At 50.4% G+C, this 21,477-nt stretch overlaps 1 long non-coding RNA gene across 1 annotated transcript in view; it reads right to left on the bottom strand.

The window, feature by feature from the left end:
• Window positions 1-10,392: 10,392 nt before the first annotated feature.
• The window catches only part of LOC144098493 (uncharacterized), a 69,228-nt gene continuing 58,143 nt past the window's right edge, over window positions 10,393-21,477 (bottom strand). Inside the window, exon 3 of the long non-coding RNA XR_013307188.1 lies at window positions 10,393-12,273. This is a non-coding gene — a long non-coding RNA (uncharacterized LOC144098493). The remainder of the gene's footprint in view (window positions 12,274-21,477) is intronic.

A 21,477-nucleotide genomic window follows, 5' to 3' on the forward strand; every position in this document is an offset into this window, starting at 1 on the left:
GAAATTTCAAGAAATACCCAAGTGACGTGAAGAATGGAAATGTGGCTTCTAACGCTTTATCACAGCGCCAACAAAACAGAGGCCGTATACCATTGACCGGGATTCCGGGCGCATACTTGAAAGCGAAAAACCTTTATCTACGCCCCTGATTAAAGTCCCTTCACTTAAAAGCGAAGGCCGAAACGATAAACCGGACCCGGGGTAATCTGCTCGAGACATATATGAGCGCTCCGCGCGCCATCTCTTAAGCGCCCGTTCGTGGGTTCAGCCGCCTCGCCGCCGTCGCCGTGTGTTGAAGTGCAACACACTCTCGCGCTGCGCATTGCACCCAATTGTCTTCTATTGATACTCGTATCGAACTAATATACGCATTTTCGCTCGCTGTGCATTTCACATCGTCGTCTTCATTAACCAGTACCACTATCGAAGTCATATCGTCCCCACACGTGCCCACGAACCAGCAAACAAATAGCCCCACAAAGTCCGAGAGACCTACAGAGCTGCGCTCAAATTTTTGCCTTACGGAAATCGACCTTAAGACTTTTTCCCTTCGTAAGTAACTGCCCGGTTAATTTTGGTATCAATGTCAACAAGGCACCCGTGGCGATGCCGAGAAGTGAATGCTATAAGCCCCCCCCCCCTTTTTTTTTTTGAAACTCTTCGCGAGTGCTCCTTTTTCCACATGCATAAATAAACAACGATGGCTACTATAATCGCACTTGAGCTGCAACACTGCGTCATTTTGAAGCACTGACACTTTAGGGAAATTTTCGCAGAAGCTGCTGCCTTGGGCCGTCATCTACCTCCTCACTAGCTCGAGTGCTTGTGTTGCCGAAGTACGGGGATACAAGGAGCTGAAATAGGGGTTAAAGGGCAACTGTGCCACATTTTGGAATTCTGCGATACTCAAGGATTCAAATCTACACAGGCTGTATATGAACCATGCGAAGATTTTTTTTTTTTTGTTTTGCGCTCGCATTTAAAATAATGAAGTGGTCGGCGATTAAATTTCACGCTTCACCTCACAGTCCCGAAGGAGTGCGGATAACTCGATGCAACGTCACGTACGCTAAGATTTTAAATTTCCGTTGCCGACAACTACACCCTTGCAATCCAAACCCTGCTTTGCGTCGTCGGATGCTGCCAAACAACGCTCGGTCGGCGGGATTTGCCTTCAGTGGCGTTGGTTTTATTCCTTAATAGCAAGCTTTTATGCGTTGGAAATGCACCGGTACGCCATAATGCGCCCCGAACTTTGTGCTACGCACCAAGATTTTAGTCGACGCCATTTCAAATGGCAACGCTAAAGGACTCCACGCATTCGGTCCTTTTAAGCTCGTCCAATTCTCAAACATCTGTAGTTGCCCTTTAAAGAGTATAGCAGCATGCATGAGCATAAAATGCAAGAGTTATGTGAGCATAACCTGAGCAGTTCACGACCCAGACTTGTTAAACTGTTTACGCCGGCCTCTGTTTCAACAGGGTTTCATCGCCGCCGCGGTGGCTCAGTGGTTACGGTGCTCGGCTGCAGACCCGAGCTGCGGTGGTCGGCGCATTTTGATGGAGGAAAAATGCTAAAGACCACTGTACTGCGCGATGTCAGTGCACGTTAAAGAACCCCAGATGGTCAAAATTATTCATAGCCCTCCACTACAGCCTACCTCATAGCCCGAGTTGCTTCGGGACGTAATCCCCATAAAACCAAACCAGAGTTCCAGCCTAGCTGTGACATCTCCCATCGGAACTACGACTTCAGAACGGAGCTTTATTGAACCGTTATCCAGCACAGTTCAACCTTACAGAATGTGAAGGTAAAATTTTCTTGTTAGTAAGTGCATCTGCGACGTTCCACTCGGTATTTGAAGCCTTCTCCTCGTAATCTATTCGTATTCAAAAATTCTTCTACTTACCTGGATAAGAATCGGAACTACGAGTTCAGAGCGGAGCTTTATTGAAGTTATTCAGTACAGTTCAATCTTACAGAATGTGAAAGTAAAATTTTCTTGTTAGTAAGTGCATCTGCGACGTTCCACTCGGTATTTGAAGCCTTCTCCTCGTAATCTATTCGTATTCGAAAATTCTTCTACTTACCTGGATAAGAATCGGAACTACGACTTCAGAGCGGAGCTTTATTGAATAGTTATTCAGCACAGTTCAACCTTACAGAATGTGAAAGTTAAATTTTCTTGTTAGTAAGTGCATCTGCGACGTTCCACTCGGTATTTCAAGCCTTCTCGTAATCTATTCGTATTCGAAAATTCTTCTACTTACCTGGATAAGAATCGGAACTACGACTTCAGAACCGAGCTTTATTGAACCGTTATCCAGCACAGTTCAACCTTACAGAATGTGAAGGTAAAATTTTCTTGTTAGTAAGTGCATCTGCGACGTTCCACTCGGTATTTGAAGCCTTCTCCTCGTAATCTATTCGTATTCGAAAATTCTTCTACTTACCTGGATAAGAATCGGAACTACGACTTCAGAGCGGAGCTTTATTGAATAGTTATTCAGCACAGTTCAATCTTACAGAATGTGAAAGTAAAATTTTCTTGTTAGTAAGTGCATCTGCGACGTTCCACTCGGTATTTCAAGCCTTCTCCTTGTAATCTATTCGTATTCGAAAATTCTTCTACTTACCTGGATAATAATAACACGATGCACATTCCCTGTCCGCGCTCGTGATATCTACCTAGCAACACGAGCACTTGCGATTAAGGCGTGACGAAGCGGCAGCAGCACGTGCGCCTAGGGGACACCCCGATGACGCTAGTTCTCACCTGTTTCGTCGTTGGCTACGTGTTCACGTGAAATCTGTGGATGGTCACGTTACGCGGGAACCGAATTGCAGTGCGGAGCACACCAGGGCGTTTGTTCCCAAAGTTGCCCTGACAGCTCGGAGGGCGGTCGCAGTTGCCTCCGCAGCCTTTGCACGTAAGTTCATCTTTCCGCTTCCGGTGGAACTTTGTTCTCGCCTGCGTCTCTGCATTTCCGTTTTGCAGTGTTACGTGAAATGCTGGTTCATTTCGTACGACGAACTTACTTGTCCCGTTAGCTTAGCTTGAAGCCGCTGCTGAGTGGTCTTATGTCTAGCGTGGCACCGCGGCCATGAAATTCAGTTCAACGCAGAGTCGTGATCTCAATCATTAAATACATTTAGGTATTCGCGCTAAGCGATTATGGGATGGGGGGAGGGGGGGGAGGCATGAGTTTTCTTCTTTCTTGTAGCGTTGCTCTTTAACTGTTGGTTAGTTGCCCCGGCGACACGTGGAGACGGGTGAAGAGGACAACTTTTTCTTCGACTGTAGATATTTATTTAAAATTATATTACAATGCGACCAGTGAACGCTACCGACACTCTCTTAAGTAGGCCGCAGTCCGCACTAAGCGAGGTCCCCGTCAGCCTCCGACGAACTCCCTGAGACACTGCGCAATCGGGCCAGAACCGCCGAAGTATCTGCCTCCGGCACTCAAATAGGCTGGAGTCCGCACCGAGCAGGATCTCTGTCGGCCTCCGAGTCACGACCGAACCTTCTCGTTCGGTATTCGCAATGCAACTCCACGAGCTCTGTCATGCGCGCGCGCATGCCCTCATTTTCCCGCCAAAATTAGTTTTGGACAACCGTTGCATTTCCCGCCTTTCCCGAAGAAATTAAAAAATCAAGTAAAACGCGCCAAAGTAGCAACCCCGGCGCGCGTCCACCAACTGAAGCTAAGATCGCCATGCGTGGGCGGCGCCTCGGGTCCGACAGCGTCCCAAAACTGTGGCTCAAGCCACGCAATGCAACAGCTCGTTAACCCGATGTTTTTTTTTGTTTTTTTTTCGAAGAGGGCTGGAATACTTGCTCGTGTTTCCATTCCATCCTGCTCTCTCCGGTTCACATATCTGAGGGATTCAAACAACACGCTCTCTTAAAGAGGGAAACAGTGTGACATAAAATTAAACCATTCCACCTCCCCGACAGCGCGTTGGGCCACGCGACGCAAATACGTGCTTTGTGCGCGTAACCAGACCCCTTTATAGGCACGTACCCCTTGCTGTTTTTTTTTACTTTAAGCAGCCATCTGCAAGAAGCGCTGGCGCCTCTAACTCAAAGCATGGTATACTTAGGGTTAGTCTCTGCGGCACTTGGCACGAAAAAAACAGGTCATCGGCTGTGGTGTTCTGACGAAGACGAGACGCACAAATACTTTTATACAATCGTCAGCATGTCTAAGCGCTCGATAGATGGATAGTTGGATAGATGAATAAGGCTGAACCCTTTAAATTGGTCGGTGGCTCACACCACCTAACCATGACTCAGATAACCTCCGCTTGGTTATTTCCACCCGCATGCAGCTTTTGGCTGCGCACCTACCGATAAGCCTACATCTGAGCATGCGTCGTCACACTGATGACACTGCTAGAACACTAACACTGCCTTCGTTCTTATCGCCACGCTGCACCGCAGCCGCGATCGCAAACGATCGCCGGTGAAGGCGCTACAGGCAGCGGAACCAAAGCCGAAATAAGTTCTCGGCGTGCGATGCAGCAAAAATTTCCCGAGACGTATCTCGGTATAGTTCTCGAACTCTGCAATCTCGGCTTTGGTTCCCGCCGCCTTCAGCGGCGATTGTTCGCGATCGCGGCTACTGACCGGCGCTGCGATAAGGCAGCGTCATCAGCGTGACGGCGCATGCTCAGATGCAAGTTATCTCAAACCAGGCGTTATCGGTGAGTGTCGTGCGTGAAGCCAAAGGCAGGCCTTTCCAGAGCGCTAGACCAGCAGGCTCTGCGTTGGCTAGACTGACGTGCTGACTGACGACTGTACTGAGCTTGTCATGCTTTGATCTGCCAGTCGTGGAAATCGCTGCTCTGTTCTCGTCTTCAGCGCCTATCACAGCCCGTATAGCTGGTATAACTGAGCTCCAGAGCGCGAAGGAAAACCGTTTCTAGCCACTAGAAACCGGCTCGTGCGCACCCCTTGCCAATCTGTCCATCCCACTCACTCAGGCTTGCGGAGACTTTTTCTGTAACGTCCCCCTCAGCCGGTGTCGTCAGGTCCTCTTCTGGCGCTCTCCTATTCGCTAGGCTTCCTGCCTGTTCCGAACTTCATGTTTGGTTTATGGTTTATGGGGGTTTAACGTCCCAAAGCGACAGGCTATGAGGGACGCCGTAGTGAAGGGCTCCGGGAATTTCGACCACCTGAGGTTCTTTTACGTGCACTGACATCGCACAGCACACGGGCCTCTAGAATTTCGCCTCCATCGAAGTTCGACCGCCGCGGCCGGGATCGAACCCGCGCCTTTCGGGCCAGCAGCCGAGCGCCATAACCACACAGCCACCGAGGCGGCCTCGTACTTCATGTGAAACGGAGTGTGTCCCAATACCGTACAACGGGCAATGGACGAACACCATTCGCCAATCAGGTCAACCAGCAGCTTGCATTAAGACGTAAGGCCTCATTCCTAAATACTCCCTTCCGACCGGTGGCGCCACCTCGTGACCAGTAAACCAATAGAGGCCTCCAAAACGGACCCATTGCGGAGCAAGCGATGTGCTGGCAGTGGAATAGTCTGTGCGCACTGTGGCTGGAATAGTCGCGTTGGTGTGACTGTGCCGTTGTGTAGTCCTTGAACGACGGATAGAAAGGCGATTGAAAGTATACTCTCACATCCTTACAGGTTACTGTTCTTTCGAACTTCGCACAGAGGTAGCGCCTGTTGGCGGGTTTCGTTTAGTGATTCCGCTTGAAGCTATACTCACCTGATTCGGGAAAATTAGCGCAAATGTGCATGCTCGCCACAGTGCCGAGCCATACGCCGATTATGGCAGCAAGCGCAACGGTAGCGCCATCTCTCGCTACGCTGAAACAGCCATCAACGCTCGAAGTGTGACTGAAAGATGGCGTAGACCCTGTGAAATACAGTCTAGCCCGGATATATCGAATTGTTTCTATCGAACAGTCAAAACAGCCCCATGAAAATCCTGTGAAAAAGTATAGCATTGTTCGCGTATGTCGTATGTCAGTGGAACGTTCAACATATCTAACGGTTCGCCCAGCCCCTGCAAGTGGCACTTCTCCTAGTGGGCACCCTTTGGCTTGCGCTCGCGCTATGAACCCGCGTGACGATGCGAACGTGTGGTGTCATTGAGAGTGGCATTAGGCTCTTGATTAAATTTTCAGCACCGCATCGCTGTCATGCAGGGAAGCCAATCATCAGCGGCAACCCTCACTTAGCGTGCTTCGCTGCCAGACTTACTTTTTTGCCCTGGTATTTTAATATAATTAATTACTTTTGAGCAGCAATTTCGCAGCAAAAAGTAATTAATTGCCTGTGGAATTACTTTCATTAAAGGTTCGCGTAGCTGCAAGAAGCGCGTATTACAGCTTTTAGGTTACAGGTGAGCTTAGCTATTGCAATTTCTTATATACTGAATTATCGATTTATAGAATTTTTTCGCGATCCCCTTCGAGTTTGATACATCCCTGTTCGACTGTATTGCTGATTTTTTGAACTGCATCTTGGTGGACGACACAGGCTTGGATTCATTTCGTGCAAAACTGTCCACTGCAGCGTAAGAACACAGTATACAAGATCCACTGCTATGGCGAGTGTCACTTCAGGAAATTTCATTCCGAGCGTGCTAATGATTTAGCTGGAAGCACATATAACTGTGTAATACGATGTGCGCTTAATTGGAGAGGACCGGACAGGGGGCGCAACTTCCGGCTTCCGAATGGGGCGCGTTCTCTTTCAGGAACGTTCTCTTTATGGAGAGTACGTCCTCTTTATGGAGAGTCCTCTTAATGGAGCGTTCTCTTTCAGGAACGTGACCCAGTACTCAAGACTATGCATTTAGGTGCATGTTAACGTGTTTTTTCTTCTTTAGTCCAGTGTAAATTCATAAAAGCAGAAGAATCGACTTCATGCACCACCCTATCAAAAGCCGTTCTAGCGATTTTTTAACATGACGTCATGCCTCTCAGTATACATACTTAGCCATGTTAAAACCTCCGCCCGCTACCAAACTGCATGATTTCATTCTCCTTCATCGTGTATGAAGTATTCAGCGCCTGCGCACACGTTCTTGTGCATCGGAAACTTGGCAGGCGCTGGACATCGAAGCTAAAGCCAATATCGTGCTCTTGCTTTCAGGCGCAGCACGGCGGAGCCCAGACGACGGACCCAAACTCCTCCGCAGGACTTCAACAGAAGGAGCACCAGCGAGACGAAGACCCGTGCCGGCGTGCACATCGACTAGCGGGCCATCACGTCGCACAGGCCTCGATCCCAGCACAATCAATATGCCTTTCAACACCTACCCACCATGGTTTTTTCCCCTAACCGTGGATGCAACGGGCGCAAACGGCGCTGGAGTTCATCACCCTAACTACTATGCGAGTTCACGAGTGGGCCAGATGTCCCACCAGCATTTTCCACTATACAAGGGCGTTGACCCTGCTGTCTCAGGCCCACAAGCACCTCCATGTGCGAGCTACCCCTACGTACCTCTGCTGGCAATTGCGCCGACTGTTGCCCCAGGGACTTTGGGGCGGCACTACGTCGCGCACCCTAGTATTCCCATCCGGAACACTGGCCTGGACATGGACATCAGGCCTAATCGTGTGCTTGATCAAGCTAAACTGCCCGATGGCCAACGAAGGCTTGACGACCAGCGCTCGCTTCCTGGGGTGCGTTCTCGACAGCGGGCGGGGACAGCACGATATCGTGAGCAACAGATTGTGTCCAAAAGACCACTTTCAGGACCGCACCCCACTAGGCAGCATGGAGGCGAGAGGCGTGGTGGTCAACAGCGGCCCGCTGTTCATCGAGGACGAGCTCTACACGGTTGGCAACGTGAGTTTTGCCTATTAATGGGCTCGATCTGTATACAGCTTGCAGCCCTATCGCGCACACTTCGATGCCCTTTTAACGCAATATCGTTAAGGAGCGCCTGCCGCAGAAAAGCCAGCGTCGGCGGTGTTGACCATGAGCGAAAAAATACACGAAAAAATCTCCAGATAAGCAGCCTAGGTGACCTTACTTAGGGCAAGTGACCTTGCGGCGTCATCACAACCTGCCCACCGGATTATGAGCAAACTGCCCACCGTGGCATGTGCAGTTATAATAATGATTGGTCGCGAGAGGTTGCTCTTCTCGAGCAACCCGAGTCGCACAAGCCCCACCGGGGGCAGCAACTGCTATCGCAGGGCAGTGACGCATCGCTTAACAGCTGCATCACTGCGGCAGGACGGGTACCAGGTCTCCCAGTGATCTATTAATGTAGAGAATGACCAATTCCATACATGACCGATTAACGCTATATCCTCATTGGGCATTTTTTAAGTGATAAGAGCAGCGATGTGGTAGGCAGAAAATACGTGCAAAAGATCGAACAGCAAGGAGACGTATACAGGACAGATCTTATTTCACTGCGACCGCTTGCACTGTGCCGATGCTTGGACTTGGGGGTACAAATATGTCGTGCAGGGCGACCGGCGGTTGACTGGGACGGTGTGTGGAAGTAAATGAGGGAGGGGGGCGGCAGTTCGGTTACCTGATTTCACGCTTGCGAGCGAGAAGGGCATCCACCTCTGGCGTCACCTCCGTGCCAGCTTACCATGTGCTTCTGTAGAATGCGATGTACGCAACGTTCTTACTTGGAAATTTTGTATGTCGTCGCTGTTGTGTAGTGCTGCGAGAGTTGAAATGGCCTTCTCATACACACCGACTTGTTTTCATGCCTGCAGTAATACGATCAGGGCTTACGGTGCGCATAGCACACCCAATAATACCCGATTCCCCTACCTTGCTAGTGGCTACTGAGAATGTTCGCTCCCCACTCGTCCCGCAGATGTCGGCAGAAGCTGTAGCCCCATGCTCTCGTCGAAACTCAACCCGGAAGCACCAGCATTTATGCCACGGGGTCATGGCAGCGCCTTTGGCTCAACCGACAGCTTTCGTTAAGGTGAGCCATTTGAGAATCCTTAGATATGCTATACCGGAATGCTGACCTACTGTGCGTGCGTGCAGTGTATCCGATCCCGCATGCGCGTGCAGAGACATCCCTGTCGTCCGATGGCAACCGACAGTGACAATGGTTAGTGTCCGAATCTTTTATGCGAAAGCACTATATGTGGCCCATTAGCAACAAAAACTGGCATAGGGGTCGAGAAAAAGTGGTCCCCCCCCCCCAAAAAAACCCATGACGTCACCAATACCCCCATGACGGAAGGAGTAAATCGTAAGATAGTTAACGATAGTAACAGCTCATGACGTTGAAGATAGTGATAGCGGTAGTCGCAGTTAACGACGCCATAGTGTAATACTGTAAGGTGACGTCATACTGTATGATGACGTCATAGAACATGTACGGCAACTGTGTGATATTACGTCATCCAATACGTCACATCGTATGAGATATATGGTGTGATCATCTACGTCACATCGTGCGATGTTGCTTGATCTAACACACCACGTCACGTGATGTAGAAAGGGTAAGTCGGGGGTGAGCGAAACGAGGGGAGGAAGTTAGCGCGACAGTGTTGTTCAGCAGAAAATTTTTAGAGAGGCTAGTATGAGGTAGCTCACTACTGCCAGCACAGGAACAAAGGCCCATTTCCTTCTATTTCCTGCCTAGCCTCTACTGCAGTGGTACAGAAGGTTGACTGCTATCCTCTTTTCTATACTGTACCATTGTACTCTTTCGACGGCTCTCTTGGGGCCATCTTGAAGTAAACAGTATGAGGTAGCTCACTACTGCCAGCACAGGAACAAAGGCCCATTTCCTTCTATTTCCTGCCTAGCCTGTACTGCAGTGGTACAGAAGGTTGACTGCTATCCTCTTTTCTATACTGTACCACTCTACTCTTTCGACGGCTCTCTCGGGGCCATCTTGAAGTAAACTGGCGACATTTCTGAGCTTACTCAGAAGGGGGATCTTGACTCTTTTTGTTTTCACAAAGAATGCAAGAGTGTTGTCTGGGAAAGAGAACTTTTTTGTTGGAAAACAAGCCTTGCAAACAAGCTGACTTACATATTTCTCCAAATGGTCCGTTGCTTGCGATCTCGCATTGTAACAAACCATCGCGCTGGCATATAGTACAGGAGGAACGACACCAGTTGCCCAAGTTATTTCACATAAGTGGAATTCTGAACATTTGATCACTAGCGCGAGTTCCTTCCTCCTTTAGTTTCTGTAGAAATGATTAGCGGTAGCTACAAACGGAAAACAGCGCAAAAAACGACTAATTGACGGGAGAACGAGTTGTTGTCTCGTCAAGTCGTTGTACTTTGGGCTGTTTTTCGCTTGTAACTTCATGCACCAACTAGCCCGCTAACATGCCCTCCTGGATTAGCGGTAGCCTTCGTGGAGAGACTCGCCCCCCTTTTCACTCGCCCCCTCCTTTATTCACTGCAGGACCGACAACAGGACCCATCTGGATAACTAAGGTGGATCCAAATCAGCCGGTCTACAAGTCGCATGTCAGCCTCCTCAGCACTGTACTACGAGGCGTGTCGATCAACGCGGACAATTTCGCTAGTAAGTCGTAAGCTTCCTTTCGCAAGTATCTCAACATCGTGCGAAGTGCTCGGCTAGACAGTTGAAATCGTTTACAACCCCGAAGAGGATTCGAAGCTTCGTAAAAGAATCGACCACTCGGTCACTGTCTGCACAAAACATTGCCTCCGGCGTCGTGGAAGGAAATGCAAGATTCGGGCACGAGTGCGCGAAAGGACAGCCCGTCATCCGCGGGCGTCAAGGGGAAGACAACGATCTTTCCAAATCTCCAGGTTCTTTTTGTCATTTTGTACAAGAACTATAATCTCTAAAACGTCTTCACCTACAATACGCGGAGACAGCATGGTCCGTTAACGCAACTCGTCAGGACACAAAGCCTCTACCATTCGAGCCAGCTGCGAAGCATTATCTTCAAGCGTGACGCTCAAGGTTGATGCGAAGATGGGTGGCGCTGAGAGAGTAATGCCGGCGAAGGTCGACACACCCAGCCACGTCGGCGTCGTAATTGTTCGCGTGGATGTCAGGCACCACGACCCTCATCAGACGGACACGTCTTCCTTGGTCGCCAGCATCGCTAAGGGGATCTCTCGCTACGTCGCCATATTCCATGTACAGGCACAGGATCCTGGGGACGTAAAGGAGGTCGAGATTATCGAGGCCCTGAATAATATCGCCAGAGATCTCGAAGCCTGCAAGATGGCGAACGAGGGCGCAGAACATAGAAATATCATCTACCGTGACGTAGTGATCGAAGGCCAGTTCTCGCAAGAACAGCAGACGGATCTCCGCACTTTGCGAGACGCCTGCCCCGAAGAGCTGACACGAACGCCGAGCATAACACTTGTCATCGTGCAGAAGCGGCACAAGACTAGCTTAATTCTTTCTCGAGCAGATGGAGATAACGTGGAAACGGGCACCGCGGTTGACACCAGCATCACTCATGCACGTAACTAGGTGCTCTGAAGCGAGAATGGTTTTAAGTCGAACACCCTGCGGAAACTCAAGTACACTGTCACTGCCATGTGTACGCGGGGTGCAGGTCGGAAGTCTCCATGTCCACGCCTGTGTACTACGCTCCCCACGCCGTGACTGTAACCTCGTGCTACTTGCAAGTTCAGGGCCAAGGACGCGGGTACGGACCCCATGTTGGTGAAAATCCGTCCCAGATATGCGAATTCATCTAGAACGAAATGTTTTTCATCTGTCTCTTCGGCAGCTCATGCCCGTCGTATGCGCAGCTGCCGCTTGGGTATACAGTACAATTGTGCGAAAAAATCACTGCTTGACATCAGTAGGGCCCTGACCAGTGTTCTTAGCCGCAGAAGTCTAAATTCGGCTAGCCTTCGTATTGGGCGCACTTATGACGTCATGTCGACTTTTTTTATGTCTGAAAGTTTTTATATACATGTTAACGGCCGTACGCGCTGTTTTCTTTTCGCAACAACTCGCTTAGAACCTTTTAGTTTTAGCAACATATATAGCCGCAGTGTTTATACAATCGTTTTTATCTTTGATGCGTGCATTCTGCGTGACAACCAGCGATGACTGTAACTCGTGAATAAAGTTTACTACCGCTCTGCTCATGTCCAGGATTCTTTGCGGATGTAGAGATTCAGGTCCATTCAGGACCCAACGTTGTTGGTCTGAAGCCCAATGAAAAGCGCTCCACAAAGCGCTCCACTTCACCAGCCCGGAAAAGCCTTGCGTGCGTGCATCTTGCGCACTGACTTGCAGTCTTGATGCACGAGACACTGGTCCTCTTGTCGGGCCTGTAAAACAATCAACGTGAAACCGGGAGCATTAGTGAAATTTCTCCTGGAAATCTAAAGGCTAAAACAACGAAAACAATATACATTTGTTCCGCAAAGCGTTCAACCTTTTCATCATAGTACTATGAGGAATTATTCTATTAGTTTGGCTTTCTCTTGAAAACCGGAAGGTAACCAGACAAGAAACTAAGTATTATAAACGAACACAGCTAAAAAAAACTGAACAGAAGAGAGCAGACACACACGCTCCGATCAACGTACCTTGATCAAACTGAGTACACGACCAGAAACACTGCGCATTCAGTGGTTCCCCGCTGGGTCCTAACTCCGACACGGTATACGTTCTACACGTCACACATGTTCAAAAACGCGTGCGCAGCAGTTTCTTAAGGCAAGGTCCGACAACCTGGAAAATGCCAGTGTGTTGTGAAGCCTCTGAAGTTAGTCACGAGATGCGGGAAATGGCGGGAAATAAACGAGACTTTGAATTAGGGTGTCCTTGGCCAACCTGGAGAATTAACTTTGAATGCGGAATCACTATTAGCCATCATGTTCGCTTTTGCTTATTTACTTTTAGTCTTCTGGCGCGGTCCTCGTGGTTTCTTTCGACGCAATATTATGTGAGTTGGTTTTTGTCCCAGGGCAAGCTCACAAGGTGGCGAAAAGCACCTTCTCAGATTTATTCGTTTTCCGCCTGTTCTGCGGTCGCTATCTTCATTGTCACGTTGGTTCTCATCTGTGCTCTTTCTTTTACATGATTCAGTTCTTCGCTTACAGCTACGTGTTCATCACGTGCTACGGTTCGCTTGTGATTGGCTCTTATCCTTCTAATGCTCATGCGCGTTGCCTTTTGTGCGTCGTAACTTTCATCCAAGAAATTACAAAGAAATAAAAATAAAAGTAGCTCCAATACCGAAGCATATGTTCAAAGATGTCCACTCCGGCAGGCGCAAAGCAAGAATTTCCTACCTAAGCAAGCGACTTGCCATCTCCGCCAGCGCGGTGTATGTGGACGCTGCGGCATACCCGGAACACAATAAATACGCGGTTGTAGCGATAAATTCCGAATTCTCCCCGGTGCTCGCTGCCGGCGTCATATCCGGCTCCCCAGTGGCGGCGGAAACCGCCGCTGTTGCACTTTCCATACGACACTGCGACGCGCAAGGGCGCAGCGCTCATGTGATCACAGATTCACAGCAAGCCTGCCGAAACTTCCTGCGAGGACGCGCTCGACTCATGGGTACTGTAAGGCCGCCCCTCTTTTCCAGCTGCATACCTTTGCAGGAAGCAGGACGCCGGCACACGCGGAAACCACTCCCCAGTGTAAGCGAGAGCCCCCGAGTACATACGGGGAACGAAAATGGTCGCTTGACGCACGGACTCCCCCCCCCCCCCCCTAACGACGTGGGCTATCGCTGGGAAGGCACCCACAGCTTCCCGCCCTGCCTCGTGAACCAAAAGCGCATTCCCAGGAGGGCCGTGACGGACACCTGTCATGGCGGACAGACAGTGTTCACTAAGAATGTGGGAAGACAGGGGCGATCCTTAATCTGGTTTCCGGGAGCGGCAGACAAACCCCTTCATGCTTATTAGCTGTGTCCCGCCGTCGGTAGCGCGGCAGCATCGAGGGCCGTGACGGACACCTGTCATGGCGGACAGGCAGTGCTCACCAAGAATGTGGGAAGACGGGCGATCCTTAATCTGGTTTCCGGGAGCGGCAGACAAACCCCTTCATGCTTATTAGCTGTGTCCCGCCGTCGGTAGCGCGGCAGCATTGAGGGCCGTGACGGACACCTGGCATGGCGGACAGGCAGTGCTCACCAAGAATGTGGGAAGACGGGCGATCCTTAATCTTGTTTCCGGGAGCGGCAGACAAACCCCTTCATGCTTATTAGCTGTGTCCCGCCGTCGGTAGCGCGGCAGCATCGAGGGCCGTGACGGACACCTGTCATGGCGGACAGGCAGTGCTCACCAAGAATGTGGGAAGACAGGAACGACCCTTAATCTGGTTTCCGGGAGCGGCAGACAAACCCCTTCATGCTTATTAGCTGTGTCCCGCCGTCGGTAGCGCGGCAGCATCGAGGGCCGTGACGGACACCTGTCATGGCGGACAGGCAGTGCTCACCAAGAATGTGGGAAGACAGGAACGACCCTTAATCTGGTTTCCGGGAGCGGCAGACAAACCCCTTCATGCTTATTAGCTGTGTCCCGCCGTCGGTAGCGCGGCAGCATCGAGGGCCGTGACGGACACCTGTCATGGCGGACAGACAGTGTTCACTAAGAATGTGGGAAGACAGGGGCGATCCTTAATCTGGTTTCCGGGAGCGGCAGACAAACCCCTTCATGCTTATTAGCTGTGTCCCGCCGTCGGTAGCGCGGCAGCATCGAGGGCCGTGACGGACACCTGTCATGGCGGACAGACAGTGTTCACTAAGAATGTGGGAAGACAGGGGCGATACTTAATCTGGTTTCCCGGAGCGGCAGACAAACCCCTTCATGCTTATTAGCTGTGTCCCGCCGTCGGTAGCGCGGCAGCATCATAAGCGAGAGCCCCCCAGTACATACGGGGAACGAAAATGGTCGCTTGACGCACGGACCCCCCCCCCCCCCTAACGACGTGGGCTATCGTCGGAGAGACACCCGCAGCTTCCCGCCGTGCCTCGTGAACAAAAGCGTATTCCCAGGAGGGCCGTGACGGACACCTGGCATGGCGGACAGGCAGTGCTCACCAAGAATGTGGGAAGACGGGCGATCCTTAATCTTGTTTCCGGGAGCGGCAGACAAACCCCTTCATGCTTATTAGCTGTGTCCCGCCGTCGGTAGCGCGGCAGCATCGAGGGCCGTGACGGACACCTGTCATGGCGGACAGGCAGTGCTCACCAAGAATGTGGGAAGACAGGAACGACCCTTAATCTGGTTTCCGGGAGCGGCAGACAAACCCCTTCATGCTTATTAGCTGTGTCCCGCCGTCGGTAGCGCGGCAGCATCGAGGGCCGTGACGGACACCTGTCATGGCGGACAGGCAGTGCTCACCAAGAATGTGGGAAGACAGGAACGACCCTTAATCTGGTTTCCGGGAGCGGCAGACAAACCCCTTCATGGCTTATTAGCTGTGTCCCGCCGTCGGTAGCGCGGCAGCATCGAGGGCCGTGACGGACACCTGTCATGGCGGACAGACAGTGTTCACTAAGAATGTGGGAAGACAGGGGCGATCCTTAATCTGGTTTCCGGGAGCGGCAGACAAACCCCTTCATGCTTATTAGCTGTGTCCCGCCGTCGGTAGCGCGGCAGCATCGAGGGCCGTGACGGACACCTGTCATGGCGGACAGACAGTGTTCACTAAGAATGTGGGAAGACAGGGGCGATACTTAATCTGGTTTCCCGGAGCGGCAGACAAACCCCTTCATGCTTATTAGCTGTGTCCCGCCGTCGGTAGCGCGGCAGCATCATAAGCGAGAGCCCCCCAGTACATACGGGGAACGAAAATGGTCGCTTGACGCACGGACCCCCCCCCCCCCCCCCTAACGACGTGGGCTATCGTCGGAGAGACACCCGCAGCTTCCCGCCGTGCCTCGTGAACAAAAGCGTATTCCCAGGAGGGCCGTGACGGACACCTGTCATGGCGGACAGGCAGTGCTCACCAAGAATGTGGGAAGACAGGGGCGATCCTTAATCTGGTTTCCGGGAGCGACAGACAAACCCCTTCATGCTTATTAGCTGTGTCCCGCCGTCGGTAGCGCGGCAGCATCGTGGGCCCTTTCGCCCCCTCCTCTGTAGCTGACGGGCGACGCGGACCGATGGTGGGCGGCGAAATGCCTGAGGCAAGGATTAGCTCCGAAGGGAGAGCGTGTGGATACTCTCACTTGAGAGAGAGTGGTGGCTTATTTGTTTTTTATTTAGTTTGTGTTGTTAGCAAGAGTCTGGGTTCGAGGCTAAGCCCAATCCATGGGGTTGTCCCCATCTCTCATGTTATTTTTGATTGGAGAATTGATGCTTAGGGCGGGCCACTGAAAATGACTGCCCTTAGTCCTTTGTAAACCAAGTGCTTAAAAGCGCATGTAAACGGATGCAGTGGAGTCCAGTCTGAGCTGGGGCTACATGCTTAGCATGTAACGTGATGCTACTTAGGCTCTAACCTGCCCGGTCGATGAGTAAAGTAGCGCAGTTTGTTCTTTTGTAAATTCAGTTCTGTTTTTTTCCAGTTTAACTCTCTGTATATGTATGCTGTAAATATATGCTCTGCTGTCATCATCTACAAGCTCGCCTCCTGTTCATCTTCCAAGCCGAACGACACTAGAGGAAGGGTTTGTGAACCATCCTCGAAGAAACGGACGACCTTTGAAATTCTACTGGTACCGAACCCGTCAACAAACCCCACCAGATTACGTGGACATCTGGTCACGAGGGACTAGAGGGAAATGAAAGGGCGCATGCTTTAGCTCGAGCAGCAATTAACCGAGCGGGGCCATCCAGCGCATTCCAATTCATCCCTATTCCCTCCCCGTACAATGAACGCTTAGAGTTCCAGCGTCTCCAGCGCCGAAAATACCCTCCTCCTCAGAAAAAAAATAGACACCCAGGACGCTATCTCTGGCATCACATCCAAACTAACACTTTCTCTCATCTCCAAACTTCCCGACATGCACCCAACACTATACCCTGACACATGCACAAGGTGCCAGGCCAGCCCAGCACTCCTCCACATTTCGTGGGGATGCGGGGCGAAACCGAACCACTTGCAGATGCAGTACACGTCATTTGAGCGGCGGGAGGCAAAGCTGACCAGCGATCGTATCGAGGACCAAAGAGCCCTCATAAAACATCTCCGTCTGACAGCTCAAGCCAATGCAGCCCTGGAACGAGGACCCCACCACAAGTTTTCTTACCCCACCAAAGTTTACCTACCTACCTACCAACCAAGTGCTGATTTTGCTGAATTTGCAGTGTTCGAGAGGCGTGTTGCCATTCATAAATTCGGCGTATCGACAGTCAGTTGAAAGTTGGCGCTTGCGTGAGTGTTTTTTTTTTTGCTTCGTCCTCATCTTTCCCTGCCGCGCCATTCACCAACTTGCCCAAAGGTTTAGGCTAGCCCGCCAAAACGTGTTAGGCTGCTAAACTTCATTCATGATTTTCTCTCTTGCTCGAAACCCTTCTTCTTCCCTTGCTATATTGTATACGCGCTAATCGAACGACATTCTGGCAGCTAGAGTCCTCAGTGCCGTGTCGCCAGCATGACTGGATGTGCCCCCACGAGACCGCCTAGGCCGCCCCCCCCCCCCCCCCTCGGCCTTCAAACTCATCTTTTCTTTGTACCTTTTCTCGGTTCAATTTTTTTTTTCTGGGGGACGCCTGATATTCAAACAAAATTGTTTTGACACATGGAGAAAGGAAAATTTAAGGAGAGGCCATCACGGGACATTTTTTGAAGCCGGAAACGAGCTCGGCGCCATATTGTCCGGGCGCGCTCTTATTTTTATCCGCGCTCTTTTCCACGTTTCTCCGCGCGCGCGTTTCAAACCACGTAAATGAGCTGGCCTATAGAGACTCCAGTGCGAGTGGCGCTTGGTTTGTGGCCGTTGTTCATGTGCGGGAGACGTCGGAAATGTTCGTGCGAGACAATCGGCTACTTAGTTATTATGCGAAGCATATTAACGTAGGTTTCGGGCCTTCGCGCGACGCCCGGCGGTGGCCACCATTGACCCTGAAATGGGGTCACGTGACATGACGTCACGTGATGACGTCACACAGGCTGCAGATGGGGCTTCATATCGCGCCGTCGGTCGCCTCCCGGCGGTGGCCACCATTGACCCTGAAGTGAGATCACATGATGTGACGTCACGTGATGACGTCACACCGGCTGCAGATGGGGCCTCATATCGCGCCGTCGGACGTCGCCCGGCGGAGGCCTCCACGCTTCGGTTCGCGCCGTCGCGCGCGACGCGGCGGCGGTGCCACCATCGCTGCATCACGTGATATGTGACGTCACGCCAGGGATGAAGCGGCGCGCGCCCGCCGTCGCGTCAGTCTCTGTGCCCGCAACCGCGCCAGCGTCTTTGCGCCGGGCGTGTATGCGGTCAAGATGCCTCCAAACGCTAAGGACGTTGAAGACTCAGTGGGGAAACAGTTTGGACTTGGTGTTGTGTAGAAATGCTCAAAGACAATACAGAATAAGTGACGTGCAAACCAAGAGTCATGCATTTACGGACCATAAGAGTGTGTTTGTCGGGCTGCAAAGAATAAAGTACGACGATTAACCTAAAACCACGTCTCCGTTACTTAGCCCCATCCACACTGAGGCAGCTGCTTAACATGCTTCGCATCCACTGGGCTTAACCTTGATAAGCCTCCAATTTTTGTTCTTTGCCGCGTCGTCTCCGCGCCGTCCTCGCTCTCTCGTCCGAATGAAACAGTCCGGCTTGCATGGTCATAATCAAATATTTTGCATTCGGCGAATGCACTTACTGCAAGTGCGGTGAGCGCGGGAAGGAACTTTCACTTATTGCGGTGGCCCACCACGGTACGTAGTGTCTTTCGCCGCTTTCGCCTGCTTCGTTTTGCGACGACGGAGATATGAATCCCTGCGTTCCTTCCAGGCTGCACTTGGCGAAATATACTGGCATACTTACATCCGCTTCATCCTAGCCTCGTACGTATTAATAGCAGGGCTAGAAGGTTAATTTTATCAAATAAAATAAAGTGGCTATTTGGTCAGCGATCATGGTTAGAGAATGCAGCGCGAAAGGACAAGGACAAACGAAGAAGTGCACAGGACAGCGCCAGTCCTGTGCACTTCTTCGTTTGTCCTTGTCTTTTCGCGCTGCATTTTTTAACCGTCTTCACCAGATAAGGTGAAGGACAAAAAAATTTAGTTCGGTGAAATTGTGTATAAATACAAAGGTGCTGCCAAAATGCAGCAGAAAAAAACAAAACCAAATCTTGCATATATATACTTTGAAGAGCATGCTTGTTTGTGTTCTTTTTTTATATAAACTGTTACACATGGTGCCACTGAAATAGAACTTGTTACTCTGTGCCGTGTATCATCTTTCATTCTTTTTTTATGCTGTGTGCCTTGGATCGCGCTGTGTTTTTCATGATACGTCTGAAAGAACTATCGCACTTTAATGCAATGTAAAGTACTGCCTTTAAATTTAAGCCCCCTGAAAAGTTTTAGTACATGGCTACCCTAGAAGCTTTCCGTGTCCAGCTTTCTGGCACGAGGATTATATTTAAATGGCCCTCTGCAACACTTTGTACATGAGAGCATCATGATTTTCGATTGGACAGCTGTCAAACGTGCTCACGAGGTTGTTAAAAAATCTTTCTTTGCTGGAATGAATTTAGAGCTTCATGCCTGAGATCCCTGAGCGAGGTTTTTGATGTCGGGTTGTTTGCATGCTGTGCTCGCATAAAAGTGGTCTATATACTGTCCACACTTCAATCACGCTCCCTGGTGGATAGCACAATACTCACATTTTCCCTGAATAAGTGTGCACGTGCCTGCTTTTGGCTAAATCGTGAACAATGCTTCCATGCATGGTCACACCACAGCTTAGTGTTCAACCTGCCTTTTAATGCTGCTCTTGGTGATGAATATTGCAACCTCTATATTGCATATGCCTGGGCAGCTGGCCGTGTCAACAATGTGTTCTGCTGCAGCAGTGAGGACAAAAATAATCCTGCAGTATTTTGTTTTTGGTCTTGAATATTATTTATCTTCATAAGAAGTTTTCGTGTGGGTGGCCATGCCAGGAATGCTTTCTCCTACAGTAGCGAGGATGGGCAAATATACTAAGAAGTCTGAATTCTTGACCCTGAATGCAAAACTTTGCAACATAACATATTCATAATGATCACCTTGTCAACAATGCCGTTTGATTGACAAGAGCCACTCATAGAGGTGACAGAAACAGAGAGGGGCATGGGGAGGATTTATGGGGGGGGTGTCATCCCCATCTCCAAGCCTGAAATTTTACATAGGAAAACCGTGCCGAACCCCTATTTCTCAACAAAAAAATTCCAAGAAATTTTTCAGGATTCGGGCGATAGGACACCTCCGACATAAGGTAAAGTGACGTATTTTGGTGGTGGCGTTGGTCTTTGTGCGTTGGTTTCTTGGGCGAATGTTGTGTTTTTGACGTCGAATGGTTTTTGAATAAAGTCTTTCGGGTAGCCGTTCATGATGAGTGTTTTTAATATCATGGGTTGTTCTTTTTCTTCTATCAAGTTCTGTGCTGCAAAAAAAAAAAAAGCGGGTCTCCAGGTTGCGCACAAACCCACCAACACTGTTGCGCTTTGCCAACCTGTTCCCAAAGACCCGGCCGCCGAGAGAAAGAGCCCAAGGCATTGTCCACAAAATTCCAGCGCCGACTGCGACGCAAGCTACATCGGCGAAACCAAAAATTTCAAAGAAAGAATTCGGCAGCATAAAAACGACGTCCGCAAATTCGCAAGAGAGCGCAATCCAGTAGCCGAACATTCCGAGGACCCCGACCATAGAATCAACTTCGAAGAAACTCGGAACCGAAACAAATTACCACGAAAGGCTCCTTCTGGATTCCTGCATATCCAAACCACCCCGAACAACATCAACCGCACAAAAGGAAACCTGCCCCCAGTATATGCCCAGGGACTTTGCTCTTCAACGCAACGAAAAAAAGTCGCCATTCAGCACCTCCCTGAAGTGCGCCAGCGTGACTAACAGCATAAACCCCCCTCCCCCGCGCCTTTCGCATCACAGCTGTCGTTCCTTTGACCCCCCCCCCCTTCCCCCATACTTAAAAGACGCTAGCTACTGCCCTCAGTCACCCCTGTATGAAGGAGCCGAGTCGGCTTCGAAATGTTGGGTTAAGGTTAATTTTTGGTTGGAGATGTGCAGTTTATTAGAAGTCTTCAAACCCAACCAGGACAGGCAAATCTGTCAAAATGTTTAGTTTTCAATCTACAGTACACGAACCTCTAGAATTTCCGCCTCCACCGAAATTCGACCGCCGCGGCCGGGATCGAACCCGCGTCTTTGGGGTGTCGCTGTCGTGAAGCTTGTGCATTCGAACGCGCAAGTCGCAACTACAATGACGTGCATAAAACATATAAAGTTACATAAAAAAATGCAAAACTATATCGGAACAAGCGACCATCTTTCACTTGCCAAGTGACAAACACTGAAAAGAAACGCATACAACAAAAATACTATATTTATACAAG

Source organism: Amblyomma americanum, chromosome 7 (assembly GCF_052857255.1).
Source record: "Amblyomma americanum isolate KBUSLIRL-KWMA chromosome 7, ASM5285725v1, whole genome shotgun sequence".
Lineage (NCBI taxonomy): Eukaryota > Metazoa > Arthropoda > Arachnida > Ixodida > Ixodidae > Amblyomma > Amblyomma americanum.